At 39.3% G+C, this 26282-nt stretch overlaps 1 long non-coding RNA gene across 1 annotated transcript; it reads right to left on the minus strand.

The window, feature by feature from the left end:
- Positions 1 to 45: 45 nt before the first annotated feature.
- LOC139746256 (uncharacterized) lies at positions 46 to 25532 on the minus strand. The gene is made up of 3 exons (XR_011712119.1): positions 25262 to 25532; positions 6209 to 6370; positions 46 to 3645 (listed from the first exon to the last, which is right to left on the minus strand). It is a non-coding gene; the product is annotated as an uncharacterized lncRNA (long non-coding RNA).
- Positions 25533 to 26282: the final 750 nt, after the last annotated feature.

The following is a 26282-nucleotide window of genomic DNA, read 5'->3' on the forward strand; positions in this document are numbered from 1 at the left end:
AGTTTGATAGCTTGTTCATCACAACAAACTATAGTTGCTGATTGATTGAAGGTGTTCCACATGATTTCTCTTTTGTGCTTAACTTCATCTCCCCCTGTGTCAAAGGTATTTATCATTTTTTTCCTTTTTTTTTTTTTTTTACTATTTATAGTAGGTGTAACAAGTTAGACTGGAATAAGTTTGAACTGGGCAAAATCAGTTTAAGCTTTTGGCTTCTAGGCAGATATTCAGTGTTGGCTTTTGGGGGAATGATGCCATTTCATTTTTTTTTACAACTGTTGTGCATATCTTTTTTATGAATTGACAAATCTTATAATTCATCTTCCTCAATTTACTTGGAAGGTTCTAAAATTTTGGTTTGAAAGGCCAGAATGGCATAAGCTGTGTCTGTACAGGCTAAATCACAGGCTAATAATGTTCGCCCAAGGCCTACAAGAATGTTTTGAAGAAACTTTAAAGATGGTGATGACAGAAAACTAAATGATTCCGAAGGTGTTTAGGGAGACAAGCTGTTCTCATAATGTCTGTATAGCGCCATGTACAAAGGAAATGATTTTTGTTATCAATCATTTTATAGATGCAAATAAAGAGGTGTAAAAATTAGAAGGCAAAATTGATTTTCATTTGCCTGTATCTGTTGTGAAAAAATGTTTTAAGAGTGTAGTGTTTGGTTAATTAAACTTATTTGTAACAAAGGTATATGGGGCTTCCAAGTGATCAACAAGAATTTATGAAAGATATGGTTTGGAGCTGTGGTTTCAGTGTATTATTACATGACAGCTAGAGACTGAGTGTGAACAAATGGGGCCTTTGTTGTCTTTTCCTAGCGCTACCTCACACACATGAGGGGGGAGGGCGTTGTTATTCCATGTGTGGCGGGGTGACGATGGGAATGAATAAAGGCAGACAGTATGAATTATGTACATGGGTATATATGTATATGTCTGCGTCTGTATATATATGTGTTGTGTGTGGACATGTATGTATATACATGTGTATGTGGGTGGGTTGGGCCATTCTTTCATCTGTTTCCTTGCACTACCTCGCTAACGCAGGAGACAGCGACAAAGCAAAATAAAAAAATAAATAAATAAAATAATAAATAAAATGGTTTGGTATATCTTATTAAACTTTTCATTGTAGTGTTCATGTCCAACTAATTATTTACCCTGAATAGATTGCCAGTCAAGGAGACTGTGCAGGGGGTCAATAAAATTGTCGAAAAACTTTAATTAGTTAACCATATACAAAGTAAAGGCAGAGCAACTTTCTATACTTCATATAATGCAATGGAAAACTATGACCTAATGATTATCAATAGGGCGATCTAGCTCATTGGGATGTAAACTTCTTCATTCAAAGGGCCTTTTTTTCATTAGCTAGTTTTTTCTACACTTGTTCAGTTTAGCTGATTTAGTCCAGGGCAAGACTACATGAAATGTGAGGAATAAGAAGTATTTAGAAAAACAGTGTGTGCCATTTGGAAGGTGGGATGGACTTTGTCTTTTGAGAAGAGAAAATAATGGTGTATAGGCATAAACTGCAGGGAAGGCATGCTACTTGCACTCCTTCCCTGCAGTGGGTAATGAACAAGAGGAAGCAGCAGGAGGTTAAGAATACACAGGGGCTGAAAGAAAGGGCAAATGAGGGTTTATGCCTATACTTCTCAAACAAAAGAAGGAACAGAGAAAGGGGCCAACTGAGGATTTTCCCCCTTAGGCTCAGTCCTCTGTTCTTGATGCTACCTCGCAGAGTGGGAAATGGTAAATATGTATGAAATTTTTTTTATTATCATTATACTTTGTTGCTGTCTCCCGCGTTAGCAAGGTAGTGCAAGGAAACAGATGAAAGAATGGCCCAACCCACCCACATACACATGTATATACATACACGTCCACACGCACATATACATTTCAACATATACATATATATACATACACAGACATATACATATATATACATGTACATAATTCATACTTGCTGCCTTTATTCATTTCCATCGCCACCCCACCACACATGAAATGACAACCCCTCCCCTGCATGCACTTTCTTCTTTCACACACTTTACCAAACTCAGACATCAACTTCTGCAGTTTCTCATCCAAATCAACCACCAGCGCTGTTTCCAGAATCAGTGAGGTAGCGCCAGGAAACAGACGAAGAATGGCCCATCCACTCATATATACATAAATGCCCATAAACACACATGTGCGTATTAATGCTTGCCTTCATCCATTCCTGTCACTAACCCGTCCCACAGGAAACAGCATTGCCACCTCCCACTTCATCCTCTCAATCAATACCCTCCCATACAATTTCCCAGGAATACTCAACAAACTTATGCCTCTGTAGTTTGAACACTCACCTTTATCCCTTTTGCCTTTGTACAATGGCACTATGCATGCATTCCACCAATCCTCAGGCACTTCATCACGATCCATACATACAATGAATATCCTTACCAACCAATGAACAACACAGCCACCCTTTTTCTTAATAAATTCTACTGCAATACCATACAAACCTGCCGCCTAGCTGAATTTTATCTTCCACAAAGTGTGGTTTCAGAGGTGGTTGAGGATGTGTGGATCAGGTGTTTGCTTTGAAGAATGTGTGTGAGGAATAGAACAACAAATGGATTTGTATCAAGCATTTATGGATCTGGAGAAGGCATATGATAGGGTTGATAGTGGTAAGCTGCTAGAAGCAAAGTTTTTACTAAGGATGTCAGGCAAGTGTACGAGTAGGAAGAAAGGAGTGTGAATGGTTCCCCGAGAAGGTCGGTTTGGGACAGGTGTGTATGATGTCTCCATGCCAACTATAGAATTCTTTCAATAAATCATAATATAGTATATCTATGACGCTGGGTCCCTATGAGAGCTACCCCAAGAAGTCATGGCAAAAGTGTCTCCATAACTGGTGAACTCGTGCCGCTTCTTAGCTTTTCAAAAACGTTCCTCACCCTTAGGCTACAGGCAGAGGACAAGTCTAGTGCAGTGTTTGTAGAGGCTCCTAACTAATGATCCTACTTACTTTTACTGAATGTTCCAACCTACTACATCTACCTAGTGGTCACACCTAGTACCTCTACCTAATTAATGCTCCTGTCTAATGTTCCTACCTACTTCTTCTATCTACTGTTTTTACTATTTTGCCAAAAGGCAGGGCTAGCACACTGCACTCACTGCAAGAAACTATAGTCAGGAAGAAGTTGTGTGCATTAAGTGTTGTTAAGTGTTATGTGTAACAAGGAGAGATTGTATGTTTGTGGACAGAATGCCAGCAGTCCAAGTGTAGGTGAGACAAAAAGAGACGACAGCTACCTGGGTCAGAGGAGTGCAACTTGACAACCACTGAGGTGCTGGCTCACTATGCAGCCCTCACTAACCCTTCCTGATACCCAGGCGGGTAGTACTGGTAATATACCTCCCTGGTCGGCAGCTGCCTACCAACCATTACCTACTTTAACTTATACTACAATTCTGAAGCTAAAAGTTTTTGGCCTGAAAAATACCCTAACCTATAACCAGCATTTTTTGCTTTTTTTCCTTGGATAACAGAGTTACCTCACACCTCAGTACACGACATCTTCTTCATGCTGATTTCAATTCGGGATTGCTATATTGTTCAGGGGCCTTTTACGTCCTGCAAATATAAAAGCACAGAAATCAGTATATCTTAAACAATGTCTTAAATATATTTCATGATTATTCACTTCATAATTACTTGCTACTTGTCAACCATTGGAAGAATTATGAAATATTTCACATCATTTCTGGAAAAGAAGCCTTAATTACACTCAATTCCAATTTGAAAATTTTTGAAGAAAAACTTTTTGGCTGGAAAAATACCCTGAAGTTTTACCTGCATTTTTTGTATACCTTAGTATACGACCCATTCTTTGTGATCAATGCAATTCTGAGGCTATAATATTGTTTGGAGAGCATTAAGTTCTTTAATTAAGCATTTAAATGATTACAAGATTTTGGCTCCACTTGCAAAAGGTTACACTGCATGTGAAAAGTAACCTTTAGTGAGGCTGTATCACTGGGAGTAGAGTCTTGTCAAAGAAGATCTCACTCTAAAGGCTTCTACTTTGCAGCTACTGAAAGTAGCTCAGGTTGTACCTAGAAGAACCTATAGAAAGAGGTCCTGAGTAATACAAGGGCTCATTCATAGATACTGGTCCTTAGTAATCCTTCAAAAGGCTACCTGCAAGTAAAAAGTCATCTCTATCAAGGTTGTATCACTGGATGTAGTCTTGTCAAAAGAATTTTTCAATCCGAAGGAGCCCACTTATCTTTTTTTTTATAGAGACTGACACAGAACAGGCAAAATAAGATGCCCCAATCAAAGCCATCTCGGGTGAAGAAAAAAGTACAGAGAAAGAAAGCAGAAATTAATCACGGCTCTGCAAGTGTTTATAGACCTGACTATTAATGGAAGAAAGGTTATGTGAAGAGGAAAAGACAACAGCTTGTTTGAAGAGAGAAGGAGCATTATGAGACCCAATCCTCGAGTGGCCGGTCACCAAGAAGGAAGCTGTGGCAAGCAGCAGCTAAATTCATGCTAGGGGGTCCAAACCTTGGGGGTGGGGACCTATGTAGACAATTCATGTGAACTAGTGCATCCTGAACAAGTATGTTAATCTTTTCCTATTTTTCATCTGTACGTAGGTTTGCTTCTGTTCTCGACTTTCTGTGGAAAGTCGTTAAATGTCAGGAAAAAAGGCTGTTATTTTTAGCTTCTAGCAGGAAAGTATATTTGCATCATTCAATTAGCTTATGACTTCAAATTTCATTATGTTCATACTTTAATGCACTTGCTCACACAGGTAAGTGGATCCAAAGACGGAAAGAATGCCAGTGCCTATCTCTATGTTTCTATAGGTGCCTCAAAATGAATTCCACACTTTAAGCAACTTGATTCTGTGCATCTGTGTTAAAACACCAACGCAGATTTCTCTGTTTCTAGATTTTCAGGATCAGTTAGCAGGCTTGTAAATTTTGAACCTTCACTGGTCCTTTCCTTGAAGATCAGTTAATTCAAGTTCCAGTCCTGCTTAGTCGACTCCCATAAATACTGAGAAGTTGGTACTAGAAGTGTCAGCTTCAAGAGGTTTCATCACAAATGACAGCTGATTTTTCCCTTATGAATTCTTGAAAATGTCCCTCAAATGCTTCCTTCATTTTTAGAGCATTTCTTAGATTGTCAGTGTCACTTCTTGTTGTTTGCTGCTTCTTTGTATTGCTTCAGTGGTAGGAAATAAACCAAAACACCTGCCTCAAGGTCTCCAGCAAACCACATTATCTTTCCCTTAAATGACAGCATTTCTTCTAGGTCCATGTAAGCCGTGCTAATTTTTCCTTGTGGTTTTCCATTAAGATCAACTGAATAAGAAGCAGGGTCCACTATGAAGTGATATTTCTGTAGTCACTGAGGGTCTGTATGCTCTCCATATTCATAGCCTTTTTCCTTCATAAAAATCATCTTAAAATCAAAAAGCATCATCAACAGGTCATAAATCATGAAAGCACTTATCACACGGACAGCCAGTTTACTTTGTTGTGCAAGAGGAAGCCCAAATACAGACCATCAACCTCCAGGAATTCACAAAACTATCGATGGATCAAGCCTTTTGCCACTATTTTGTGATCTTCACTAATATGGTCATAACTTCAGTGAATTCTGATGTAAATGATTGTGTACAGAGTGCCTCTTGATGAATAATGCAGTGAAATGGTATTACGTCATGATTCAGCTCTTTAACTGATAAACAATTCCCTTGTGTACTCCTGTCACACTCAATGCACCATCAACTGAGTCTGAAGTAGCTGATGTTGATTAACTTCACTTTTGAACCACTTATTAAAGTTGGAATACAATTTCTTCCCTTGTTTGACCTTGTAAATCGATGCAACCTAGCAGGCTCCTCCTGGGGGTCTTAAGAATTCACATATCTACAATGAAGGGCAACTTTTGCAATGCCATTGACATCACATAACCTGTCACATGTAACATAAAAGCCTAGGGCTGAATTAATGTCCTTAATACTGACTGGTAATGTCTGGGTAATTTCTAAAGTTCTGTCCTTCACTGTTTTTGCAGGCAATGGCATGTCTTTGATTTTATGAACATTTTCATTTTTGTTATAGAAATCACTGTAGTCACTCTGATACTTTAATAAAGCAATCTGTCATGTACTCACCATCTATGAATGAATTCCCCAATCTCATGATCTCTTCAGTTACCACAAAACTTGCAACAGCTGTGTCACTTGGTGATTTTTAAGCAAACATGCACCAATTTTGCTCTGCTTTGTGCTTCTGTACAGAATCCATCCTGAACGTAAATCCACTAATATCAGTATCTGAAAATAACATATTTTCATCAATTGATATAATAATTAGCAATATCATAATTTCATATAAATCTGTATTATACATAACTACATCTTCTGAAAATCATTCATGTGGTTCAGTTACTAGTCATGCAAAATTTAACCCAGATTAATACATATTTCAAAGAACTAGACAATAAAATCTATAAAAACATGCATCAATCCAGAGTTGGAGAGTTAAGCAAAAGTTTTGGTATACATGTGGGTGTGAGGCAGATCTGTGTGATGTCACCATGGCAATTTAGCATATTTTTATTTATTTTCGCTTTGTCGCTGTCTCCCGTGTTAGCGAGGTAGCGCAAGGAAACAGAGGAAAGAAAGGCCCAACCCGCCCACATACACATGTATATACATACACGTCCACACACGCAAATATACATACCTATACATCTCAATGTACACATATATATACACACACAGACATATACATATATACACATGTACATAATTCATACTGTCTGCCTTTATTTGTTCCCATCGCCACCTCGCCACACATGGAATAACAACCCCCTCCCCCCTCATGTGTGCGAGGTAATGCTAGGAAAAGACACCAAAGGCCCCATTCGTTCACACTCAGTCTCCAGCTGTCATGTAATAATGCATCGAAACCATATATATATATATATTATATATATATATATATATATATATATATATATATATATATATATATATATATATATATATATATATATATATATATAAGCAAATGGATTTGTATGTAGCATTTATGGATCTGGAGAAGGCATATGATAGAGTTGATAGAGATGCTCTGTGGAAGGTATTAAGAATATATGGTGTGGGAGGCAAGTTGTTAGAAGCAGTGAAAAGTTTTTATCGAGGATGTAAGGCATGTGTACGTGTAGGAAGAGAGGAAAGTGATTGGTTCTCAGTGAATGTAGGTTTACGGCAGGGGTGTGTGATGTCTCCATGGTTGTTTAATTTGTTTATGGATGGGGTTGTTAGGGAGGTGAATGCAAGAGTTTTGGAAAGAGGGGCAAGTATGAAGTCTGTTGGGGATGAGAGAGCTTGGGAAGTGAATCAGTTGTTGTTCACTGATGATACAGCGCTGGTGGCTGATTCATGTGAGAAACTGCAGAAGCTGGTGACTGAGTTTGGTAAAGTGTGTGAAAGAAGAAAGTTAAGAGTAAATGTGAATAAGAACAAGGTTATTAGGTACAGTAGGGTTGAGGGTCAAGTCAATTGGGAGGTGAGTTTGAATGGAGAAAAACTGGAGGAAGTGAAGTGTTTTAGATATCTGGGAGTGGATCTGGCAGCGGATGGAACCATGGAAGCGGAAGTGGATCATAGGGTGGGGGAGGGGGCGAAAATTCTGGGAGCCTTGAAGAATGTGTGGAAGTCGAGAACATTATCTGGGAAAGCAAAAATGGGTATGTTTGAAGGAATAGTGGTTCCAACAATGTTGTATGGTTGCGAGGCGTGGGCTATGGATAGAGTTGTGCGCAGGAGGATAGATGTGCTGGAAATGAGATGTTTGAGGACAATGTGTGGTGTGAGGTGGTTTGATCGAGTAAGTAACGTAAGGGTAAGAGAGAAGTGTGGAAATAAAAAGAGCGTGGTTGAGAGAGCAGAAGAGGATGTTTTGAAATGGTTCGGGCACATGGAGAGAATGAGTGAGGAAAGATTGACTAAGAGAATATATGTGTCGGAGGTGGAGGGAACGAGGAGAAGAGGGAGACCAAATTGGAGGTGGAAAGATGGAGTGAAAAAGATTTTGCGTGATCGGGGCCTGAACATGCAGGAGGGTGAAAGGAGGGAAAGGAATAGAGTGAATTGGAGCGATGTGGTATACCGGGGTTGACGTGCTGTCAGTGGATTGAATCAAGGCATGTGAAGCGTCTGGGGTAAACCATGGAAAGCTGTGTAGGTATGTGTATTTACGTGTGGGGACGTATGTATATACATGTGTATGGGGGTGGGTTGGGCCATTTCTTTCGTCTGTTTCCTTGCGCTACCTCGCAAACGCAGGAGACAGCGGCAAAAAAAAAAATATATATATATATATATATATATATATATATATATATATATATATATATATATATATATATATATTCTTTATTTATTATACTTTGTCGCTGTCTCCCGCATTAGCGAGGTAGCGCAAGGAATCAGACGAAAGAATGGCCCAACCCACCCACACACACATGTATATACATACACGTCCACACACACACATATACATACCTATACATCTCAACGTATACATATATATATATACACACAGACATATACATATATACATATGTGCATAATTCATGCTGTCTGCCCTTATTCATTCCCTTCGCCACCCCACTACACATGAAATAACAACCCCCTCCCCCCACATGTGCACAAGGTAGCGCTAGGAAAAGACAACAAAGGCCACATTCGTTCACACTCAGTCTCTAGCTGTCATGTACAATGCACCAAAACCACAGTTCCCTTTCCACATCCAGGCCCCACAGAACTTTCCATGGTTTACTCCAGATGCTTCACATGCCCTGGTTCAATCCATTGACAGCACGTCGACCCCGGTATACCACATCGTTCCAATTCACTCTATTCCTTGCACGCCTTTCACCCTCCTACATGTTTAGGCCCCAATCACTCAAAATCTTTTTCACTCCATCTTTCTACCTCCAATTTGGTCTCCCACTTCTCCTCGTTCCCTCCACCTCTGACACATATATCCTCTTTGTCAATCTTTCCTCACTCTTCTCCACATGACCAAACCACTTCAAAACACCCTCTTCAGCTCTTTCAACCACACTTTTTATTACCACACACCTCCCTTACCCTTTCATTAATTACTCGATCAAACCACCTCACACCACATATTGTCCTCAAACATCTCATTTCCAGCACACCCACCCTCCTCCGCACAACTCTATCCATAGCCCACGCCTCACAACCCTATAACATTGTTGGAACCACTATTCCTTCAAACGTACCCATTTTTGCTATCCAAGATAACGTTCTCGACTTCCACACATTTTTCAACACACCCAAAACCTTTGCCCCCTCCCCCACCCTATGATTCACTTCCACTTCCATGGTTCCATCCGCTGCCAAATCCACTCTCAGATATCTAAAACACTTCACTTCCTCCAGTTTTTCTCCATTCAAACTTACCTCCCAATTGACTTGTCCCTCAACCCTACTATACCTAATAGCCTTGCTCTCATTCATATTTACTCTCAGCTTTCTTCTTTCACACACTTTACCAAACTCAGTCACCAGATTCTGCAGCTTCTCACCCGAATCGGCCACCAGCGCTGTATCATCAGCGAACAACAACTGACTCACTTCCTAAGCTCTCTCATCCACAACAGACTGCATACTTGCCCCTCTTTCCAAAATTCTTGCATTCACCCCCCTAACAACCCCATCCATAAACAAATTAAACAACCATGGAGACATCATGCACCCCTGCCACAAACCAACATTCACTGAGAACCAATCACTTTCCTCTCTTCCTACACGTACACATGCCTTACATCCTTGATAAAAACTTTTCACTGCTTCTAACAACTTGCCTCCAACACCATATATTCTTAATGCCTTCCACAGAGCATCTTTATTAACTCTATCATATGCCTTCTCCAGAGCCATAAATGCTACATACAAATCCATTTGCTTTTCTATTTCTTACATACATTCTTTAAAGCAAACACCTGATCCACACACCCTCTACCACTTCCAAAACCACAGTGCTCTTCCCCAATCTGATGTTCTGTCCATGCCTTCACCCTCTCAATCAATACCCTCCCATTTAATTTACCAGGAATACTCAACAAACTTATACCTCTGTAATTTGAGCACTCACTTTTATCCCCTTTGCCTTTGTACAATGGCACTATGCAAGCATTCTGCCAATCCTCAGGCACCTCACCATGAGTCATACATACATTAAATAACCTTACCAACCAGTCAACAATACAGTCACCCCCTTTTTTAATAAATTCCACTGCAATACCATCCAAACCCACCACCTCGCCAGCTTTCCTCTTCCGCAAAGCTTTTACTACCTCTTCTCTGCTCACCAAATCATTCTCCCTAACCCTCTCACTTTGCACACCACCTCGACCAAAACACCCTATATCTGCCACTCTATCATCTAACACATTCAGCAAACCTCCAAAATACTCACGCCATCTCCTCACATCACCACTACTTGTTATCACCTCCCCATTAGCCCCCTTCACTGATGTTCCCATAGGTTCACTTGTCTTATGCACTTTATTTACCTCCTTCCAAAACATCTTTTTATTCTCCCTAAAATTTTATGATACTCTCTCACATGGTCATATGAAGAGAATGAGTGAAGAAAGATTGAACCAGGGTGTGTGAAGCATCTGGGGTAAATCATGGAAAGTTCTGTGTGGCCTGGATGTGGAAAGGGAGCTGTGGTTTTGGTGCATTATACATGACAGCTAGAGACTGAGTGTGAACGAATGTGGCCTTTGTTGTCTTTTCCTAGCACTACCTCGCACACATGCGGGGGGAGGGGGTTGTTATTTCATGTGTGGCGGGGTGGCAATGGGAATGAATAAAGGCAGAGAGTATGAATTATGTACATGTGTATATATGTATATGTCTGTGTGTGTATATATATGTATACATTGAGATGTATAGGTATGTATATTTGTGTGTGTGGATGTGTATGTGGGTGGGTTGGGCCATTTTTTCATCTGTTTCCTTGTGCTACCTTTCTAACACAGGAGACAGCGACAAAGCAAAATAAATCAATAAAAAAAAAATATATATATATATATATATATATATATATATATATATATATTAAACAACCATGGAGACATCACACACCCCTGCCGCAAACCTACATTCACTGATAACCAATCACTTTCCTCTCTTCCTACACGTACACATGCCTTACATCCTCGATAAAAACTTTTCACTGCTTCTAACAACTTTCCTCCCACACCATATCGGGGCCTGAACATGCAGGAGGGTGAAAGGAGGGCAAGGAATAGAGTGAATTGGAGCGATGTGGTATACCGGGGTTGACGTGCTGTCAGTGGATTGAATCAAGGCATGTGAAGCGTCTGGGGTAAACCATGGAAAGCTGTGTAGGTATGTATATTTGCGTGTGTGGACGTATGTATATACATGTGTATGGGGGGGGTTGGGCCATTTCTTTCGTCTGTTTCCTTGCGCTACCTCGCAAACGCGGGAGACAGCGACAAAGTATAAAAAAAAAAAAAAAAATATATATATATATATATATATATATATATATATATATATATATATATATATATATATTTTTTTTTTTTTTCATACTATTTGCCATTTCCCGCATTAGCGAGGTAGCGTTAAGAACAGACAACTGGGCCTTAGAGGGAATATCCTCACCTGACCCCCTTCTCTGTTCCTTCTTTTGGAAAATTAAAAAAAAACAAGAAAGGGGAGGATTTCCAGCCACCCGCTCCCTCCCCTTTTAGTCGCCTTCTACGACATGCAGGGAATACGTGGGAAGTATTCTTTCTCCCCTATCCCCAGGGATAATATATATATATATATATATATATATATATATATATATATATATATATGTGTGTGGGTGTGTGGATCAGGTGTTTGCTTTGAAGAAAGTGAGAAATATTTAGAAAAACAGATGAATATGTATGTGGCATTTATGGATCTGGGGAAAGCATATGATAGGGTTGATAGAGATGTTTTGTGGAAGGTCTTAAGAGTATATGGTGTGGGAAGTAAGCTGCTAGAAGCAGTGAAAGGCTTTTATCAAGGATGTAAAGCAGGTGTATGAGTAGGAAGAAAGGAATGACTGGTTCCCAGTGAAGGTCAGTCTGCAGCAGGGGTGTGTGATGTCTCCATGGTTGTTTAATTTGTTTATAGATGGGATAATTAGGAAGGTAAATGCAAGAGTTTTAGAGAAAGGGGAGAGTATGTAGTCTGTTGGGGATGAAAGGGCCTGGAGTGTGAGTCAGTTGTTGCTTGCTGATGACACAGCACTGCTTGTAGGTTAGGTTAGGTTAGGTTAGGTTAGGACTCTGCTGCAACAAGAAATCCTGCAGCAGAATCCAAATAATATAATATTAGGTTATGTTTATTTATAATTACATCAGGACAAGTTTCTATGAAAGAGTCCTGTTGTTACCCAGCACCTTTCTGAAGCCTCTTTCAGCCAAAGGATGTACTACTTCAGCAGGGAAATGTAGACTCCTTTTGAGTGAGATCTTTGATGAGACTGTACTCTTAGTGATTCAGCCTCGCCAAAGGAGACTTTTCACTTGTGGTGTGACCTTGTGTACACGGACTCTAGTTACACATATTTTGGCTACACACACATACACACACACATATATTTTCTTGAGACACCCTGGGGATAGGGGATAGGGGATAGGGGAGAAAGAATACTTCCCACGCATTCCTCACGTGTCGTAGAAGGCGACTAAAGGGGACGGGAGCGGGGGGCCAGAAACCCTCCGCTCCTTGTATTTTAACTTTCTAAAAGGGGAAACAGAAGAAGGAGTCACGCGAGGAGTGCTCATCCCACTCGAAGGTTCAGACTGGGGTGTCTAAATGTGTGTGGATGTAACCAAGATGAGAAAAAAGGAGAGATAGGCAGTATGTTTGAGGAAAGGAACCTGGATGTTTTGGCTCTGAGTGAAACGAAGCTCAAGGGTAAAGGGGAAGAGTGGTTTGGGAGTGTCTTGGGAGTAAAGTCAGGGGTTAGTGAGAGGACAAGAGCAAGGGAAGGAGTAGCACTACTCTTGAATCAGGAGTTGTGGGAGTATGTGATAGAGTGTAAGAAAGTAAATTCTAGATTGATATGGGTAAAACTGAAAGTTGATGGAGAGAGATGGGTGATTATTGGTGCATATGCACCTGGGCATGAGAAGAAAGATCACGAGAGGCAAGTGTTTTGGGAGCAGCTGAATGAGTGTGTTAGTGGTTTTGATGCACAAGGCCGGGTTATAGTGATGGGTGATTTGAATGCAAAGGTGAGTAATGTGGCAGTTGAGGGAATAATTGATATACATGGAGTGTTCAGTGTTGTAAATGGAAATGGTGAAGAGCTTGTAGATTTATGTGCTGAAAAAGGACTGGTGCTTGGGAATACCTGGTTTAAAAAGCGAGATATACATAAGTATACGTATGTAAGTAGGAGAGATGGCCAGAGAGCGTTATTGGATTACGTGTTAATTGATAGACGCACGAAAGGGAGACTTTTGGATGTCAATGTGCCGAGAGGTGCAACTGGAGGGATGTCTGATCATTATCTTGTGGAGGCGAAGGTGAAGATTTGCGGGGGTTTTCAGAAAAGAAGAGAGAATGTTGGGGTGAAGAGAGTGGTGAGAGTAAGTGAGCTTGGGAAGGAGACTTGTGTGAGGAAGTACCAGGAGAGACTGAGTACAGAATGGAAAAAGGTGAGAACAAAGGAGGTAAGGGGAGTGGGGGAGGAATGGGATGTATTTAGGGAAGCAGTGATGGCTTGCGCAAAAGATGCTTATGGCATGAGAAGCGTGGGAGGTGGGTTAATTGATTAGAAAAGGTAGTGAGTGGTGGGATGAAGAAGTAAGATTATTAGTGAAAGAGAAGAGAGAGGCATTTGAACGATTTTTGCAGGGAAAAAAATGCAAATGAATGGGAGAGGTATAAAAGAAAGAGGCAGGAGGTCAAGAGAAAGGTGCAAGAGGTGAAAAAGAGGGCAAATGAGAGTTGGGGTGAGAGAGTATCATTAAATTTCAGGGAGAATAAAAAGATGTTTTGGAAGGAGGTAAATAAAGTGCGTAAGACAAGGGAGCAAATGGGAACTTCAGTGAAGTTGGGGAGGTGAAAACAAGTAGTGGTGATGTGAAAAGGAGATGGAGTGAGTATTTTGAAGGTTTGTTGAATGTGTTTGATGATAGAGTGGCAGATATAGGGTGTTTTGGTCGAGGTGGTGTGCAAAGTGAGAGGGTTAGGGAAAATGATTTGGTAAATAGAGAAGAGGTAGTAAAAGCTTTACGGAAGATGAAAGCTGGCAAAGCAGCAGGTTTGGATGGTACTGCAGAGGAATTTATTAAAAAAGGGGGTGATTGTATTGTTGACTGGTTGGTAAGGTTAATGTATGTATGATTCATGGTGAGGTGCCTGAGGATTGGCAGAATGCTTGCATAGTGCCATTGTACAAAGGCAAAGGGGATAAGAGTGAGTGCTCAAATTACAGAGGTATAAGTTTGTTGAGTATTCCTGGGAAATTATATGGGAGGGTATTGATTGAGAGGGTGAAGGCGTGTACAGAGCACCAGATTGGGGAAGAGCAGTGTGGTTTCAGAAGTGGTAGAGGATGTGTGGATCAGGTGTTTGCTTTGAAGAATGTATGTGAGAAATACTTAGAAAAACAAATGGATTTGTACGTAGCATTTATGGATCTGGAGAAGGCATATGATAGAGTTGATAGAGAAGCTCTGTGGAAGGTTTTAAGAATATATGGTGTGGGAGGCAAGTTGTTACAAGTAGTGAAAAGTTTTTATCGAGATGTAAGGCATGTGTACATGTAGGAAGAGAGGAAAGTGATTGGTTCTCAGTGAATGTAGGTTTGTGGCAGGGGTGTGTGATGTCTCCATGGTTGTTTAATTTGTTTATGGATGGGGTTGTCAGGGAGGTAAATGCAAGAGTTTTGGAAAGAGGGGCAAGTATGAAGTCTGTTGTGGATGAGAGAGCTTGGGAAGTGAGTCAGTTGTTGTTCGCTGATGATACAGCGCTGGTGGCTGATTCATGTAAGAAACTGCAGAAGCTGGTGACTGAGTTTGGTAAAGTGTGTGAAAGAAGAAAGCTAAGAGTAAATGTGAATAAGAGCAAGGTTATTAGGTACAGTAGGGTTGAGGGTCAAGTCAATTGGGAGGTAAGTTTGAATGGAGAAAAACTGGAGGAAGTAAAGTGTTTTAGATATCTGGGAGTGGATCTGGCAGCGGATGGAACCATGGAAGCGGAAGTGAACCATAGGGTGGGGGAGAGGGCGAAAATTCTGGGAGCCTTGAAGAATGTTTGGAAATCGAGAACATTATCTCGGAAAGCAAAAATGGGTATGTTTGAAGGAATAGTGGTTCCGACAATGTTGTATGGTTGCGAGGCGCGGGCTATGGATAGAGTTGTGCGCAGGAGGGTGGATGTGCTGGAAATGAGATGTTTGAGGACAATATGTGGTGTGAGGTGATTTGATCGAGTAAGTAATGTAAGGGTGAGAGAGATGTGTGGAAATAAAAAGAGTGTGGTTGAGAGAGCAGACGAGGGTGTTTTGAAATGGTTTGGTCACATGGAGAGAATGAGTGGGGAAAGATTGACCAAGAGTATATATGTGTCAGAGGTGGAGGGAACGAGGAGAAGTGGGAGACCAAATTGGAGGTGGAAAGATGGGGTGAAAAAGATTTTGAGTGATCGGGGCCTGAACATGCAGGAGGGTGAAAGGCGTGCAAGGAATAGAGTGAATTGGAACGATGTGGTATACCGGGGTCGACATGCTGTCAATGGATTGAACCAAGGCATGTGAAGCGTCTAGGGTAAACCATAGGAAGTGTGTGGGGCCTGGATGTGGAAAGGGAGCTGTGGTTTCGGTGCATTATTACATGACAGCTAGAGACTGAGTGTGAACGAATGGGGCCTTTGGTGTCTTTCCTAGCGCTACCTCGCACACATGAGGGGGGAGGGGGTTGTTATTCCATGTGTGGCGAGGTGGCAATGGGAACAAATAAAGGCAGACAGTATGAATTATGTACATGTGTATATATGTATATGTCTGTGTGTGTATATATATGTGTACATTGAGATGTATAGGTATGTATATTGCGTGTGTGGACGTGTATGTATATACATGTGTATGTGGGCGGGTTGGGCCATTCTTTCGTCTGTTTCCTTGCGCTACCTCGCTAACGCGGGAGACAGCGACAAAGCAAAATAAATAAATAAATAAAATAAAAAAAAATATAAATATATATATACCTTTTCTTTCATACTATTCGCCATTTCCCGCATTAGCGAGGTAGCATTAAGAACAGAGGACTGGGCCTTTGAGGGAATATCCTCACCTGGCCCCCTTCTCTGTTCCTTCTTTTGGAAAATTAAAAAAGAATGAGAGGGGAGGATTTCCAGCCCCCTGCTCCCTCCCCTTTTAGTCGCCTTCTACGACACGCAGGGAATACATGGGAAGTATTCTTTCTCCCCTATCCCCAGGGATATATATATATATATATATATATATATATATATATATATATATATATATATATATATATATATATATATATATATATCTAATATATGTATGTCTCATGGCGAGGTGCCTGAGGATTGGCGGAATGCTTGCATAGTGCCATTGTACAAAGGCAAAGGGGATAAATGTGAGTGCTCAAATTACAGAGGTATAAGTTTGTTGAGTATTCCTCGCAAATTATATGGGAGGGTATTGACTGAGAGGGTGAAGGTATGTACAGAGTATCAGATTGGGGAAGAGCACTGTGGTTTCAGAAGTGGTAGAGGATGTGTGGATCAGGTGTTTGCATTGAAGAATGTATGTGAGAAATACTTAGAAAAGCAAATGGATTTGTATGTGGCATTTATGGATCTGGAGAAGGCATATGATAGACTTGATAGAGATGCTCTGTGGAAGGTATTAAGAATATATAGTGTGGGAGGCAAGTTGTTAAAAACAATGAAAAGTTTTTATCAAGGATATACGGCATGTGTACGTGTAGGAAGAGAGGAAAGTGATTGGTTCTCAGTGAATGTAGGTTTGTGGCAGGGGTGTGTGATGTCTCCATGGTTGTTTAATTTGTTTATGGATGGGGTTGTTAGGGAGGTAAATGCAAGAGTTTTGGAAAGAGGGGCAAGTATGCAGTCTGTTGTGGATGAGAGAGCTTGGGAAGTGAGTCACTTGTTGTTCGCTGATGATACAGCGCTGGTGGCTGATTCAGGTGAGAAACTGCAGAAGCTGGTGACTGAGTTTGGTAAAGTGTGTGAAAGAAGAAAGCTAAGAGTAAATGTGAATAAGAGCAAGGTTATTAGGTACAGTAGTGTTGAGGGACAAGTTTGAATGGAGAAAAGCTGGAGGAAGTGAAGTGTTTTAGATATCTGGGAGTGATGTTTGGCAGTGGATGGAACCATAGAAGAGGAAGTGAATCATAGGGTGGGGGAGGGGGTGAAAGTTCTGGGAGCGTTGAAGAATGTGTGGAAGTCGAGAACATTATCTCGGAAAGCAAAAATGGGTATGTTTGAAGAAATAGTGATTCCAACAATGTTATATGGTTGCGAGGCATGGGCTATGGATAGAGTTGTGTGCAGGAGGGTGGATGTGCTGGTAATGAGATGTTTGAGGACAATATGTGGTGTGAGATGGTTTGATCGAGTAAGTAATAATAGGGTAAGAGAGATGTGTGGTAATAAAAAGAGTGTGGTTGAGAGAGCAGAAGAGGGTGTTTTGAAATGGTTTGGTCACATGGAGAGAATGAGTAAGGAAAGATTGACCAAGAGGATATGTGTCGGAGGTGGAGGGAACGAGGAGAAGTGGGAGACCAAATTGGAGGTGGAAAGATGGAGTGAAAAAGATTTTGAGTGATCGGGGCCTGAACATGCAGGAGGGTGAAAGGCGGGCAAGGAATAGAGTGAATTGGATCAATGTGGTATACTGGGGTCAACATGCTGTCAATGGATTGAATCAGGGCATGTGAAGCGTCTGGGGTAAGCCATGGAAAGTTCTGTGGGGCTTGGATGTGGAAAGGGAGCTGTGGTTTCGGGCATTATTACATGACAGCTAGAAACTGAGTGTGAACGAATGGGGCCTTTGTTGTCTTTTCCTAGCGCTACCTCGCACACAAGAGGGGAGAGGGGGATGTTATTCCATGTGTGGTTAGGTGGCGATGGGAATAAATAAAGGCAGACAGTATGAATTATGTACATGTGTATATATGTATATGTCTGTGTGTGTATATATATGTGTACATTGAGATGTATAGGTATGTATATTTGCATGTGTGGACGTGTATGTATATACATGTGTATGGGGGTGGGTTGGGCCATTTCTTTCGTCTGTTTCCTTGCACTACCTCGCAAACGCAGGAGACAGCGACAAAGCAAAATAAAATATAAATAAATAATATATATATATATATATATATATATATATATATATATATATATATATATATATATATATATATATATATCCCTAGGTATAGGGGAGAAAGAATACTTCCCAAGTTTTCCTTGCGTGTCGTAGAAGGTGACTAAAAGGGAAGGGAGCAGGGGCCTGGAAATCCTTCCCTGTTTTTTTTTATTTCATTTTCCAAAAGGGGAGCAGAGAAAGGGGCCAAGCGAGAATATTCCCTCAAAGGCTCAGTCTCCTGTTCTTAGCGCTACCTTGCTAATGCGGGAAATGGCAAATAGTATGGAAAAAAAAATGTGTGTGTATGAAAGTTTATGTATATGTATGTGGGTGGGTTGGGCCATTCCTCATCTGTTTCTTGGCACTACCTTGCTGTCGTGGGAGATAGCAATTGAGTATAATAAATATAAATAAATAATACTTCAAACCCAGATTTGAATTCAGCCTGAAAAATAGTCCATATAAAAACGAGCTTTCAAGCAAATCTATTACCCTCACATAATGAAATGCCTCTATACTTGAAAAATACCAGAAAATATCTCACAGTCCTTCTCCAAGCTGATAGATACCCAATAATCACACGATCTTCTGAAACAGTAACCATCAATTACTTATTCACAGGTTTTAATGTCACTATATTTATATTTAATTTGCTTTGTTGCTGTCTCCAACGTTAGCGAGGTAGCACAAGGAAACAGACGAAAGAATGGCCCAACCCACCCACATACACATGTATATACATACACGTCCCCACACACAAATATACATACCTATAGATCTCAATGTATACATATATATATACACACACAGACATATACATATATACACATGTACATAATTCATACTGTCTGCCTTTATTTATTCCCATCGCCACCTCGCCACACATGGAATGACAACCTCCTCCCCCCTCATGTGTGCGAGGTAGCACTAGGAAAAGACAACAAAGGCCCCATTCGTTCACACTTAGTCTCTAGTTGTCATGTAATAATGCACCGAAACCACAGCTCCCTATCCACATCCAGGCCCCACAGAACTTTCCATGGTTTACCCTAGACACTTCACATGCCCTGGTTCAATCCATTGACAGCACGTCGACCCCGGTATACCACATCGTTCCAATTCACTATTCCTTGCCCGCCTTTCACCCTCCTGCATGTTCAGGCCCCGATCACTCAAAATCTTTTTCACTCCATCTTTCCACCTCCAATTTGGTCTCCCACTTCCTGTTCCCTCCACCTCTGACACATATATCCTTTTGGTCAATCTTTCCTCACTCATTCTCTCCATGTGACCAAACCATTTCAAAACACCCTCTTCTGCTCTCTCAACCACACTCTTTTTATTACCACACATCTCTCTCACCCTTACACTACTTACTCGATCAAACCACCTCACACCACATATTGTCCTCAAACATCTCATTTCCAGCACATCTACCCTCCTGCGCTTAACTCTATCCATAGCCCACGCCTCGCAACCATACAACATTGTTGGAACCACTATTCCTTCAAACATACCCATTTTTGCTTTCCGAGATAATGTTCTCGACTTCTAAACATTCTTCAAGGCTCCCAGAATTTTCGCTCCCTCCCCCACCCTATGACTCACTTCCATTTCCATGGTTCCATCCGCTGCCAGATCCACTCCCAGATAACTAAAACACTTTACTTCCTCCAGTTTTTCTCCATTCAAACTTACCTCCCAATTGACTTGACCCTCAACCCTACTGTAACTAATAACCTTGCTCTTATTCATATTTACTCTCAACTTTCTTCTTTCACACACTTTACCAAACTCAGTCACCAGCTTCTGCAGTTTCTCACACAAATCAGCCACCAGCGCTGTATCATCAGCGAACAACAACGTAAAATATATTTCAATCCCAGATTCGAATTCAGCATGAAAAATAGTCCTTATATTGTGAATTTAAGGCAAATCTAATACCCTCATAAAAATACCACAAATTACAAGTAATAATTCTGGGAATTTTTATCCCAAAGACCTGTTTGTTTTAAAACTGAAATATGACATAATAAAACACTTCTATACTTAAGAAAATAACGGAAAATATCTCACAATCCTCCCCCAAGCCGACAGTTACCCAATAAATATGAACCAAATACTCATAGAATCTTCTGAAAGAGTAACCAGTATTTACTTTTTTACAGCACTTAATGCTTTTATGTATATATGAACCCCAGATTCCAATTCAGCATGAAAAATAGTCCTTATACTGAGATTTCATAAATATCTATTACCCTGACAAACATAACAAAAATCAATGGTAACAATTCAGCAATGGTAACAATTCAGGGAAATTTTTAATCCAAAACCCTTTAGTTTTAAAACTGAAATATGATGTAATGACATGCTTCTATACTTGAAATAATCACAGAAAATATTTCATAATGCTTCCCCAATACAAAATACAAAATAAAATACAGATCAAATAATCAAAGAATCTTCTATTAAGAGTAACCATTAATTACTTATTTACAAGTCGTAATGTCCCCTAACATATATATCAAACCCAGATGTGAATTTAGCATGAAAAACAGTCCTTATAATGAAATTTTTAAGCAACTCTAATACCCTCACAAAATACCAAATGTTACAGGTATAGTTTGGGAAATTTTCGACTCTAAAAACCTTTTTGTTTTAAAACTGATGACATAATGAGACACCTCTGTACTTGAAATAATAACAGAAAATCTCACAATCCTTCCCTAAGCTGACAGATACCCAATAAATACGAACCAAATAATCACAGAATCTTCTGGGTGTTCTGTTTAGATGTCAAAACTTTATCTTCTGAACAGGTGCTCCATTATACACGGGAATGATTCTTCCTTGTATGGAGTACTGCTCTCACATTAGGGGTGGTTCTAGTTCTGTATGCTTATTTGACAGAGTTGAGTCAAAAGCACTTTAACTTATAAACTGTCCCAGGCTAACTTCCAAACTTGACTTACTTGCCTTACCCACAATGTTGGTTCACATTTCTTCTTCTATAGGTATCACTTTGGTATCTGTTCCCAAGATCTGGCTGCTTATGTGCCCCACACCACTAGCTAGATCACGCAATACTTGGGAACCTGCATCACATGACTATTGTGAGGCCATCAGCAACTCAAGTGTGGGCCATTATAATACCTGCTACTTTTCCTACTCATTGAATCTTTGTAACTCTACTTTCTTACATTTTTCCCAATAACTATGACCTGGCACATTTCAAAAGACAGGTCTTTCACTTCCTCCAAAATTTGTAAATGCTTTCCCTTGTCTTTTATTTTTTCCATTTCTAAATTCTCTCTATATTTCAATTAAGGCCCAGCCTTGATGTGGACTTTTGTCTGTGACTGGAGACTTCACAAAAAAAAAAATTACTTATTAATGGGCCTTAATGTCCTGTAAAATACATTTCAATCCCAGATTTGAATTCAGCATGAAAAATAGTCCTTCTACTAACATTTTCAAGCAAATCTACTATCAAAAAAATACAACGTGCAAGTAATAGTTCAGGGAATTTTTCCTTGATACCTGTTTGTTTTAGAATTGAAAAATGACATAATGACATGCCTCTATACTTGTAAAAAATTTCTCACAATCCTTCTTCAAGCTGACAAACACCCAATATATACTAACTGAATAATCACAGAATCTTTTGAAAGATTAATGGGTAATTACACATTTACGAGTCATAATGTCCAGCAAAACAGATTTCAATCCCAGATTCAACTTCAGCATGAAAAATAGTACTTATAATGAGAATTTAAAGAAAATCTAATAGCCTCAAAAAAATATCAAAAATTATGTAAATTTTTGTCCAAAAACCTTTTTCTTTTAAAATTTGAATATGACAATGAAATGCTTCTATATTTGAAATACAGGTAAATATCTCACAATCCTTCTCCAAGCCGACAGTTACCCAACAAATACAAACCGAATATCACAGAATCTTCTGAAAGAGTAACCAGGAATTTATTTACAGGCCTTGGTGCACCTTTACATACTTTTCAACCCCAGACTCGAATTCAGCATGAAAAATAGCCCTTATACAGAGATTTTAAAGCAAATCTATTACCCTCCCAAAAATACCAAAAAATACAGGTATAGTTCAGGGAATTTTTTACCCCAATAACCTTTTTTGTTTTAACAGTGAAATAAGACACCATGAAACACAACTCTACTTGAAATAATAACAAAATATCTCACAATCCTTCCCCAAGCTGACAGATACCTAATATATACAAACCAAATAATCTCAGGATCTTCGGAAAGTGTGGCGAGTAATTACTCTCTTTCAGGTCTTAACGTCCTGTAAAATATGTTTCAATCCCAGATATGAATTCAGCATGAAAAACAGTCCTTACAATGAGAATTTATTAATACCCCTCATAAAAATAAAAACATAAAACAACAACAGGCACTAGTTCTGGGATTTTTCCCCAAAATCCTGTTTGTTAAATAATCCAAATGTGACAATGAAACACTTCTATACTTGAAATAATAATGGAAAATATCTTCCAATCCTTCCCTAAGCTGACATTTACCCAATAAATATGAACCTAACAATTACAGAGTCTTCTGAAAGAGTAACCAGTAATTGCTTATGTACCAGCCTTAGTGCCCCCTTACATATATTTCAACCCCACATTCCAATTCAGTAAGAAAAATAGTCCTCACACCGAGATTTTCAAGCAAATTTATTTCCCTCGCAAAAATACCAAGAAGTGCAAGTAATAGTTCAGGGAATTTTTTCACAAAAATCTGTTTCTGAATTTGAAATAAGACATTATGAAACACTTCTCTACTTTAAATATAACAAAATACCGCATAAAGAGTACTGAGAGTTGGTACTAAAAATCAAACTACCATGTTCATATTTACAGTAATATTTTTGAAATGTGAGCAATCAAATGCTAAAAATCCCACTTGAGTTTTATTTCATTCCCTGATTACTTTCCTGAACACTTGACATGAGTGGGTTAAATGCTATTTTTCTGACCAGTTGATTTCCATTTTATTACTTCAGCTACTGACTTTTCCTATGGAAGGAAATTTTCGGCAAAAAGTGAGATTCATGTAAGTAACAGCTCTGATGAGTCCTGCATGCCTTCTATCATTTACCACACTAATCTGCGAGTTCCTAATATCTTCCACTATCACAAACAGCCTCAAAAGAACCCAATGGTCTGTTGCTGTTTGAATTCCTTTTTATTCCTTTGTACTGAAGACCAGTTTCAATTTCTGCCATCTGTGGTCAAGGGAGACCTTATACCCACTGCCATCTTGCAGTCAAGGGAAGGTGTTGGGTTAAAGACCATCAGATCAACCAGCCTTACCTTACCTCAGACCAAAAGCTCTGCTCCCCCAACCACAGCCAACCTCAACATAAGCCTACCCTACCTCAACCTAACCAGAGGTGATATAAGGGCAAATAATACGAATGCAAAGGGAAAACAACAATCCAAAATAACGTTCAACCTATAATAAATAGTTTCCAAAAACAGTCATTACATATTTCATTTCAGGAAAATAGCAATTTCTCTACATGGAATACAGAACAACTGGTCTCTGGGCCACTGCATGGTCTATATAATCTACCTAAACCACCCTATTGTTTCCAAAATGGCATATAGATCACTGCCCTTTAGTAGTTTTAATCTAGATTAGGCAGGGGATTTGAAAGAAACATCCATCGACAGACTATTTATACAGTACTTTGAAGAGGTGATGTAGATAGGAAGTGTGATTTGGTGAATTATTTTAAATCATACACTAATAAAATATGATAGTTAGAAAGGCATGGTGATGATAAGGGAACACTTACTAAGAGAACCTATGAAAATCTCAACTTTTAGCATTCTAAATCTACCTTACTGTAAACATTATCTGAAAAAATATGTGAATATTTGGGTATCACTTATATAGAGCTAGTGAGAGGTAAATCTGCTGACCATGTTTGCAGTAACTGTTGTGTTTATGTATTCCCAATACATGTAATGAACAAAAGAAATATTAATGTTATTGGTATTCTTTAAACTTGTATTGGAAATCAGGATAAATCTTGACCCTCAAGTGGATTGAGTAAGGACAGCAATTTAATTTTATGTAAAAATTGGTCAAATTACATTCATTTACTTGTTTTTACACCAGTTTCCCTTCATCAAAGCCCAGCTCAGTTTGCAAATACCCAAACTTGTCATATATAACACAGATACATATTAGGTTCCCCACATTACATCAACCGTATTGAATGTATGAAATCCATGAAAAAACATTTTTTCCAAATCTAAACGTCACTTCTGTGATGCTTTTAATCTGAAACATTACCATACATTGCCTGATGAGGTTAAGCTAGGTTTTAGGGTTTTAGCCTAACTTTAAATTACCTCTAACAAGCATCGAGGTGGACCGGTGATCCATGTGGCGGCTAAATAGCAATCACAGCTCTTAGGACCTTTATCATGTAAGCATATATATTACTACCTTCATACTATACAGACTCATATCTGCATATAATGCATATTAAAGCAACATCCACTCATTCGTGTACATAAGACAAGCATAATATGGCGTAGTTATACTACACACAATAGTACTTATGGCGTAATTATACTACACACAATAGTACTTATAATTTATCTTTTCTTGGAGCACAAGTTTGTAACCTGCTTAAAAATTAAGGAGTAAATATCATTAAACCTTAGAACACCACGATCATTTACCTTTTAAACTATAACCACAGCAATATATAATATCTCTCTAGGTTCCTGTGTCTTGGTCTTCATGGCGAGAGCCACTTGAACTTTTCCAGCTCACATGTCTCTTCTCAGCACTTCCAAATTACAGTTTTTAGGCCCCAAATGTTTTCTTCTTCTTCATTTCTTCGTAGTCGTCGAAAATCTCCACACTAGAGTCAATTTAGATTCACATTTTCCCCAATAATTTGTTTTTGGTGGTGACACACGAAATCAAAACATAATCAAAATATGAAGGAAAATTACTAAGAATGGCGACTCGAGGCACAACACCAGACGCCCCGTCCTCCCACCTGGTGTCCAGATACCTAACTAATTTCGTCTTCAATTGCTTAAAATTCAGGCAAGCTGCTAGATAAAGGTTTTTGTCAAAGTATACATTGAAATGTCTAGCTCATTTCGTATTTCTGTAAGACTTGTATAACTATTTTGGAAGTCTCAGTTAATGGAAAAGTATTAACGGTGTATACTACAGTATTATAGATCATATACACAAAATATTCTACAGTAAGGAATGAAAAATTATACTTTTTGACAATAATCGATAAGGTTTCATACATTGAATATCTACTTACTGAACAACTTATCATCACTAGATAGTAATATGTTCATCCCTTTTGAAGAATCAACATTCCCTTTCGTCGAAAGACACAAATCTCTTTACGTATAAGAATTATTGTAAGGGGTAGGGGGAGCAAAGCCAAAATCGCCGATACAAGCATTCAAAATTGATGTCAATACAGGCAGGGCAAAGGGAGTGAGAGATTTGGTAGGTTAACTATTTTGGAGGTTTGCTTATTGAGACTTATTGCAGGCCTGTAGCTATGCATGTGCTATTTTCTCATTTTTCAGGGTGGGTTAGCACCCCCTTAATAGATGCACATGGCTTCAACCGTTGCTTTTCAGTCAAGTTTATGAATCCAGACTGTCTCCACAGGGGTTTGGCATTTTACATAGCCCACTAAGTCATATCTATTTACCTATCTCT

Source organism: Panulirus ornatus, chromosome 64, assembly GCF_036320965.1.
Source record: "Panulirus ornatus isolate Po-2019 chromosome 64, ASM3632096v1, whole genome shotgun sequence".
Classification (NCBI taxonomy): Eukaryota; Metazoa; Arthropoda; class Malacostraca; order Decapoda; family Palinuridae; genus Panulirus; species Panulirus ornatus.